The following is a 9,466-nucleotide window of genomic DNA, read 5'->3' on the forward strand; positions in this document are numbered from 1 at the left end:
TGTTTGTAGTAATTCAGGGAATCATATTATTTTTTTTCAAGAGACAACTCTGATAAGCTCAGAGAAGTACATTTGAGATTTAATGTTTGGCATCTCTATTATTTTTATGCCCAGGAGGCACAAGCTTGAAACCATACTTGGCAGGTAACTCTATATAAGTAGTAAATAAAACAAAGACCATTGTACAAAATTGGCACATAGGTGGCTGATAGAAATTGTGGTCCATGTAAATAGCATATTGAAGCTGATGGTCCCTCGTCCCTTTACATAAGGAAGTGTCTGATTAAAAGGTAAGTACTTTGAAAGCTGTTGAAGAACTCTCAGGCATCTGCCACTGAGTACAAAAAGAACTTGAAACAAAATGTTAAGCTGTCATGTCTAAAAAAAAGTGTTGTAGCTCGCATAAGGGTATAACTCTCAATTAAAGGATGATTTATGAACTCTGAGACTTTTTTTTTTTCTTTATTGATTTTAGAGAGAAAGGAAGGAAGAGGGAGAGAGAGACAAAAACATAGATGAGAGAGATCATCGATTGGCCACCTCCAGCATGCCCCCCACTGGAGACTGGGCCCACAACCTGGGCATGTGCCCAGACTGAGAATCAAACTGGCGACCTCCTGGTGCATGGGTCAACGCTCAACCACTGAGCCACATAGGCCAGGCTCAGAGAATATTTTTGAATGAGAATGTTAACTAGAAAGTACAGATCATGGAAGTAATCTATGGGAGAAGATGAGAGGAAGGCATTAATTTAGCTAGTAAAATTAGAAGGAGCTACATTGTATATGTAGGAAGAAATAGTCAGTTTAGACTAACTTTGGGGAGGAAAGAGTTAAAAGAGAAGAAAACAGGTGCACTGTCCAGTGGCTTGCTTTTTTCTACACCACAGGAGTGAGGGTGGCCAAGAGTGCAAAGGGAATCTAGTTAGATAGACGTAAAGATATTTGTCAAAGCCGCATTAAGCTTTTCATTATTATTCTGTGAAATAATAATTATATCTGTGAAAGAGGAAACTCCTCCCTGGCCAGTGTGACTCAGCAGTTAGAGCATTGGCCTGTGGTCCAGAGAGACCTGGGTTTGGTTCCCGCTAAGGGCGCGTACCTCAGTTGCAGTTTGTCCCCGGCCCTGGTTGGTCGTGTGGGTGGCGGCCACTCGATGTGTCCCTTTCACGTCGATGTTTTTTTTCTCTCTCTCTCTCCCTCCCACTCTATCTGAACAAAAAATGGAAAAATGTCCTCGGGTGAGGATAAAAAATAAGAGTGGAGGGGAACCTCCAACTTGATGATAATGAGAATAAAATAAGAAAAAATACCTGCAATTGAAAGGACGAGTAAAAAGCAGGATGATTCCACATAGCCAAGTAGTCTCCAACCACAGGAAGGTCCGTGAAAGAGTGTGTCCTCCTGACAAAGAAGAATGCCATCAAACAAAAGAATATGAATTATGTAAGGGGAAAATGATACATTTTAGCCTGTTTGCTTCACATTTTCATCACGGTTGACATTTTGTTTCTCCTGCTACTAGTCAGAGGCATGGTTAACAATAAATAGCAAAACTATATATCCACGTTTTCTCAGCTAATCTGTTTCCAGATTGGAAAGTAATCCTAGAAATCAGAAATCGGGGCCTGGAAAACATATTTAGCTGAGTCTTTGCATAAGGACCAGGCAGCATCCGCAGCCCACTGCGGGGAGTGTTTGCATTCCTCCAGAGGCTTGGGACGACTCTGAGAAGGGGCATTGAACAAAGTCAATGAAATATCAGCAAAAGATTACACCTATATGTACAGGAGAATATTATTTTTTATAAGTCAGATAGGGTTGCAAACCCTGATTCTACCATTTATTCACTCGGCTGTATTTATATCTCTGAGCCTCAGTTCACTGATCTATGTAACGAGGGTCATCATTATACTCACCTTCCTAGTGGTTGTATGCATAAAATAAAATGATACATTTAAAGTTTCAAATTTTTGTTGTTATTATTACAAACTTTAGCACTTGCTGTGGGTGGCACTCATATTGTATTTGAGCATGTACACCTTTTTAAATTCCTTAGACACAGGGACCATATTTTATTCTTCCTTGTCAATGCATATAGTTCTTATGCCATTTATAAGCCAATCGTGGATAAAAAGAGAAACTGAGGAAGTTTTGATGGCCTCAATTTTTGTTGAAAGATGTGATGTGTTATTTCTTGAAATTGAGAATAAGAGCTGAGTTCAGGAGAGAGGAACATAATCACAATACTCAGTGATGCACTAGGAAAAGGAGTGAACCAAAGACAAGAGCAAGGGTTTAAAGTGTTTCTAGAGACTCAGCTCAGGTCAGGGAGCATAAACTTGCATTGTTGTAAATCAGCCTGGAAATGGAGGGTGTGAAAAAGGAAGGCAAAATGAACTATGGTTCAGCTTCCCTAGAAGAGAACAACAATTAGACGGCTATAGGAAAATCAAGTGGACAATCTGTAAAGAAATGGGGCAGAGTTCTATGGGAGGCTCTTAGAATAGAAAAAGTTAGGAGCATTTATTAAATGTATGCTTCAGAATTAGAAGAGAAGATATGGAAAAAGTTACCTAGGGCAGCATGTTAGAAGGGCATAGGCAAAGAATAAAAGGGCTACTGGAGTTTAAATTGCTGAGGTGGGGAAATTATGATGATAACCAATTCAGGAGGTTCCTATGAGAAGAGAACGAGAAGTGAAGATAAAGGTGAACAGGCTTCAAAAGGGTTCAGCTCTGACATGTAAAAAGCTTGGAAGTGTTGCTCTCCTTACGACAAGAAAAATCTGGACAAACCAAATCAATGACTTCTCTTGGCCTCATCAGATAACTGAGGTTCAGAGAAAACTACCAGCCTGGAGAAACAAGCACAGACAAGATATCCGTACCTGAAGCAGAAGCCACTGCAGCTGTACACCGACAGGAACACAGAAATGGTCATTCTGACAAGTTTCTGGAAGATGACTATGGACTAGTGTGAGAATGAGAAACCCTTGGAGGCTGCGGTCTTAGGCAGACATCCAAACTTTTATGGTTTTATCTATAGGAAATCCACCAGATTTTCATGGTGAAGATACAAAAAAAGATCTCTTCATGACTTTAACAGGAGAAGGGGAAGAATAATCCTCGCACTGCATGCCCAGAGTCTTCAAAACAAAAGTCTACCCTTCAGGGTGAAAAAAATGACCAGATGCTCTTCTCAGAGCCAGGAGGGAAAAGCATTCTTCTCGCTCCAGGGTCCTCTACCTGTCCTGTCTCATCTAAGGGGGGAAAGGGATCTGTATAAAAACAAACACTTAAAGTCATGGGACAGAGACACGGGCCCATTAAAAGACTGAGATTTAAATAGATTACAAGACACTCCCTCTACCCCACACACATTGCCACCATACAACATGGCTCAATTATAATGGTTCATTACAACTGAAAGAGCCACAGACACAGATTTTCTCTGAGGAGGCACTTAGGGGCGTCAAAGTCAAAAGGGGAGCTAAAACACAACACCAAAGGAATCTGAAGCCCCCAGTACCTATAGTTTCCAAAAACACTAAACAAAGCCCAACTCCTAGCCAGATATCCATAAATCCTCAAGCTAGAGGCCTATTGAACTCAGTTCCTGTGGTAGGCAAAATATTGTACCCCGCCTCCCCAAAAGATGCCCATGCCTTAATTCAGAGCCTGTGAATATGTTAAGATACACAGAAAAGAAGAATTAAGGTTTCAGCTAGAATTAACAGTGCCAATCAGCTAACCTTGAGATGGAGGTGGAGTCCTGGATTTTCCAGGTGGCCCTGGTGAAATCATATAGTGACATGAAAGAGGGAAGTAGGGAGAGAGAACCAAAGAGATGGCGGCATGTAAAGAATTCAGCTGGATGGAGTGAATGCTGCCACAAGTCAAGGTGTGCAGGTGGAAGCTAGAAAAAGGCTTCTGATTTTCCCCTAGAACCTCCAGAAAGAAATGCTGACACTTAGATTTTAGCCCAGGGAGACACACTTTAGACTTACGATCTCCAGAGTTGTGAGATAATAATTTTGTGTTGTTTCAAGCCACTGTTTGTGGTACTTTGTTACAGCAGCAATAGAAAACTAATGTAGTTCTTATTACCCAATACAATATGTCCAGCTATTTTTTTAATCCTCACCAGAGGATATGTTTTTATTGAATTTTTTATAGAGATAGAGGAAGTGAAAGAGAAACATAAATATGAGAGAAACATCGATCACTAGCCACCTGTGCACACCTTAACTGGGGATCAAGCACACAAGCCAGGCATGTGCCCTGACCATGAATCAAACCAGTACCTCTCAGTCCATGGGATAACTCCACTGAGCCACACTGGTTGGGGTCAAAAATTACTTTAAATGTGAATGGTCTATATACACCAATTAAAATACAGTGATTGTCAAAGCAGATTTAAAAAGCAAGACCCAACTGTAGGTTGTGTATAAGCATTTCACTTTCAATGTAAAGACAGATAGATTAAAAATAAATGGATAGAAAAAGATATACCATATTAACATTAATCAAAAGAAAGTTGAAGCAGCTATCTTAATTTTAGACAAGGATGATTTCAGAACAAGGAAAATTATCATGGACAAATAGGACATTACATAATATTAACAAAATCAATTCTACAGAAGACATAACAATCCTAAATGTGTATACAGCTAAAATAATGTTAAAATATATGAGACAAAGGTTGATAGAACTGAATGGAGAAGTAGACACATTCACTCTTGTAATTGGAGAATTAATAGATGTAATTGACAGATCAAGCAAGCATAAAATCAATAAGGATATATTTGACTTGAACAGCACAATCATCTAATTGACCTAATTCACCTTTATAAAATACACCATCCAACAACAGCAGTATACACAATTTTCTGGAGCTCACATGAGATATTCACCAAGATAGACCACATTATGGGCCCTAAAACACACCATAAAATGTAAAAGAACAGAAATTATACAAAGCATATTCTCAGACCACAAAAGAATTGACCTAAAAATCAATAAGAGAAAGATATCTGGACAATGTCCAAGTATTTGAGAATTAAAGAATGACTTCTAAACTATGTATCAATCAAGGGAAAATGTCTTAAGGAAAACACTTAGAACTAAATAAAAATAAAAATGCAATTCAAGATTTGTGGGAAGCAGTGAAAACAATACTTAGAAGGAAATATATAGCATTAAATACATACTTTAGAAAATAAAGATCTAAAATCAATATGCTAACAGTGAACTATAGAAGATAAGACAACAAATGATAATTCAAGTCTAAAACAAGCAGAAGAAATAATAAAAATTAGAATAGAAATTATTGAAATTGAAAAGATAATAAAATCAAGGAACTCGACAGCTGTATTTTTAAAATATCAAAAATAAAAAAAGATAACCTCTACTCAGACTAATAAGAGACAGAGACAGAGAGGACATAGGTTACCAGTATCAGAAATAAAAGAAGTCATTACTACTGATCCAATGGAAATTAAAAAGATAAACAGGAAATCCTACGAAGACTATAAGGTATCCCATCCTTCCCTTTATTCAGGCAACAGCTGAATTTTCTTCATAGGCAGTAAGCTGGATTGTTTTTGCAAAACTAAAAATTTAAACTTATTGTTTTCACTTTTTAATTTATAAACTATGCTCTTGAACCTCAGTATAGAATCAATAGTCTTGAAAGCCAAGGCCTTAGATCATAAAAAAATAAAATTATTTATTAAAAAAAAAAACTATATTTGAATTTAAAAAATACTAAAAAGAATGAAGATCATAAGACATAAATTTTGTACCATAAATGACAGTGTTAGGAAAATTGCATGGTGTTGTAAGAGCCATAGAAAAAGTTCAACTAATTAGAGGAAGCAGAAAGGTATTTTTCATTAGTGAAGAATATAGGAAAATTTGGTCAGTGTTGTGAGTAGGGGAAGGTGTTGGGATCTTGACCCTCTCGGGATGACTGTCAGGATGAGGGATCTTAGAATCCTCAGAAAAATTCAGGAGAATCTTAGAACTCTGAGAGTTTCCACACCTCGTAGAGAAGTCTTGGCCCAGAATATTTTCAGGTATATGAGTTTTCTATTGCTATTGTAATAAATTACCACAGACTTAGTGGCTTAAAATAGCACACATTTATTATCTTGTAGGTATATAGGTTAGAAGTCCAACACGAGTCTCATTGGGATAAAATCAAGGTGTTGGCAAGGCTATGTTCCTTTCTGGAGGCTCTAGGCAGGAAATAAGGGTTAAAAATAAGTTATATGTTTGCTCCCCTAAATGATATGACTATGAACTTTGTTTTTACTTTGCAAACATTAGTTCTAACATCAGATAGACTAGAACAAAATCTCAGCTCCACATTTTCTAGCTGTATGACCTTGAGCATATAATGTAATGCCTCTAAACCTCAGTGTGTTCATGTCTAGTGAAATAATGTTGTAAGCTACAAAGCAGAAAATTGAAACTCCGGGGGCCTGGGTCGGTGTAACCAAGTATAGGAAAGTGTTACCCAAATTGCTCTGCTGAAGAAAACAAAAGAAAGATTAGAACAAAATAATAAATACATAAAAATATAAACAACAAATAAAACCATCATGGCAGGAAGCTAGAGTCTAGTTTTACAACTTTTTGAATCAGGAATAGCTAATATTGAATTTTAAATTATGTTACCATGATGAATAATTCCATATTCTCAATACCATGGGCAAGGTTTTATGTATACACAAATGCCTTTGTGTGAATGGTTTGTGTGATACTAATTTAATTAAGTTAGTGTACACAAAGTAGAACAGTGATAAACAAAATGACAAAAATAATCCTGAAATTCAACTAATTCAATGGAAGCAGTTGGAAGCCACAGAGAAGTATAAAAACATAAGCCCCTAGCAACAGGCAACTATCCTAAAACGGGTTTATATTTCTGCAGGGTATAGAATAAGGAATCTATGAAATCATTTCTATAGCAATAACCACCCTCTATCTCGAACCTCTAACCTTCTCTTCACTTGTCTTTATAGCAATACTATAAATTTCCTAAATGTTTTGATGTATTGTCTGTGCACACCCCCGCAAGTGCAAGTATCATGAGAACAGCTCTTCTTGTTCACTGCTGTGTCCTTATAGATTAGAGCAGTGTCTGCAAGGTATCAAGAGTTCAAAAAGAGTTTTGGATGATTCTATGAATGATTTTATATTCAGATCTCAGGTAGTAAGAAGACATTGGTTAACCTCTGAATTGCATATGTAAATAATTATGAGACAAAAAGCAGACCAACACTGGCAGATAACACAGAAGGGTATGAATCAGGTGATTCTGAAAGGCAAGAAAGGAATGGAAGAGGAGATGGAACATGGGAAAGAACCAAGGGAAGGGAGGACTATGGATTGGTAATGGGATAGAGATTCATCCATTGGAAATAAAATTATATTAGGGTAGTTCTATTAGTCAGCTATTATTACAATAATGTTATAGAAAAATCCACCCCAAAATACAGCTGCATACAACAATGTGTATTTATTACTTGCTCACATCTGCAGGTTGACTAATGTTCAATTGACCCAGAGAGACTCAGCTGAGCTTAACTGCTGGTCACAAGTTTAGTTCATGACTGCTCAATGTATTTCTCATTCTTTTGGGACCAGTAGATCATCTGGCTCACTTTTTTTTTTTAACTAGGAATGTTTAAAAAGAATGTTTTCTTTTTTTTTTACTAGGAGAGAAAAAAGCTAAAAGAATGTTAATTAAAATCACATAAAATGTCTTAAGGCCTAGATTTAGAACCAGCACTCTTTTTTTTTTGTGAACATTCCATTGGCCAAAGAAAGTCACATGGCCAAGCGCAACATCAATGAGGTAGGAAGGAATACTCATTTCATGGAGTTTTAAGAGAAGACTGGGGAATGACAGTAAGTATCTGCGGCACGATTATCTAATCTTCCCCAGTACACTAGCTGATAAACCCAGAAATTTCTATAGCTTAACAAAGGTTTATTTCTTACTCACATTAGAGTTCAGTGTAGATCAGTGGTATATGACACTTCTCCAAAGTCTTCAGAGACCCAGGGGTTTTCCATCTAATCGCTATGCCATTCTCTTTATGTCATCCTCCAGAAATGTCCTCTCCAGTAGAATAGCCACTATCCACATGTGGCCATTGAGCACTTGAAAGGGGGATTCAGTCCGGACAGAGATTAGCTATAAGCATAAACTACACACTAGTTTGAAGATGTGGTATAAAAAAAAAAAAAAACTATTTTTAAAAAATAATTTTATACTGATTATATTTTGAAATAATAATATATTGGATATATTGTTATCCAATAACAAATATGTTAGTGAATTAATTTCACTCATTTCTTTTTACTGTTTTCAATATGTCTCCTGGAAACTTATAAATTATATATGGACTTACTTCCTTCTTCCATTGGACAGCACTGCTCCAGCACCAGCCACCAGACCAGGGAAGTTAAAATAACAGTGGAGGGAGGGCCTTGGCCAGTTTGTCTCAGCGGTCAGAGCATCGGCCGGCGAACCAGAGTCCCAGCTTTGCTTCCCGCTAAGGGCACGTACCTCGGTTGCGGTTTGTCCCCGGCCCTGGTTGGGGTCGTGTGGGTGGCGACCACTCAATGTGTCTCTCTCACATCAATGTTTCTCTCTCTTCCTCCCTTTCTCCCTCTCACTCTATCTGAAGATAAATGCAAAAATGTCTTCGGGTGAGGATACAAAAAATAAAATAATAGTGGAGGGACTTTACCAGAAATTTCAGTGACCAGCCTAATGATGGCACTCATCACTCTGTACCCCACCGGCCAGAACTAACACCTACTAGATGTGAGAGGCCTCGGAAAGTAGGGGTTCCAGAAGACAGAGTGGAGTACAAATATTGGTGAGCACTTTAATTCCTCATTTGCCATCCTGCCTCCAACATCTGAAAGTAAATTACTTTCTATAAATCAAGAAAAAGAAACCTTTGAATAAGGGCCAAGATGCAAGATGCTGCCTTACAGAAGAAGAAAGAAGCAGAATAGAAATCATAATAGAAGATCCATTATAATTGGGGAGAAAACTAATCATTAAAGGAAAAATAATGAAGGTGTAAACCAAAAGTGGATAATGACCTAGGAATACAGGAAACACAGACATTTAGACTCAGATCTCTCCTTTGAAATTAGTGTTCTTCTTTCCTTTAGATTTTCTTTCCAACCCCTGTTGGTTAATTTGGTAAATACTTAATGAGAACAGAGATTTTTGTGAAATCTTTGCTACTTATATACAACCTCCAGACTCAATTTTATATTATATAACATGCAAATTATGCCAAATATTTGCTTCACATTTGTTGAATGTTCTTTTAGAAATCTTGTACTAAGAATGCTGGTGGTTAAGAAATAAAAAGAGAATGCTGGTAAGAGGATTGTGCTGTGACCTACGTCAGTTCTCTATAGCATCGTTGT

This window comes from Molossus molossus, unplaced genomic scaffold (assembly GCF_014108415.1).
Source record: "Molossus molossus isolate mMolMol1 unplaced genomic scaffold, mMolMol1.p scaffold_m16_p_12, whole genome shotgun sequence".
NCBI lineage: Eukaryota > Metazoa > Chordata > Mammalia > Chiroptera > Molossidae > Molossus > Molossus molossus.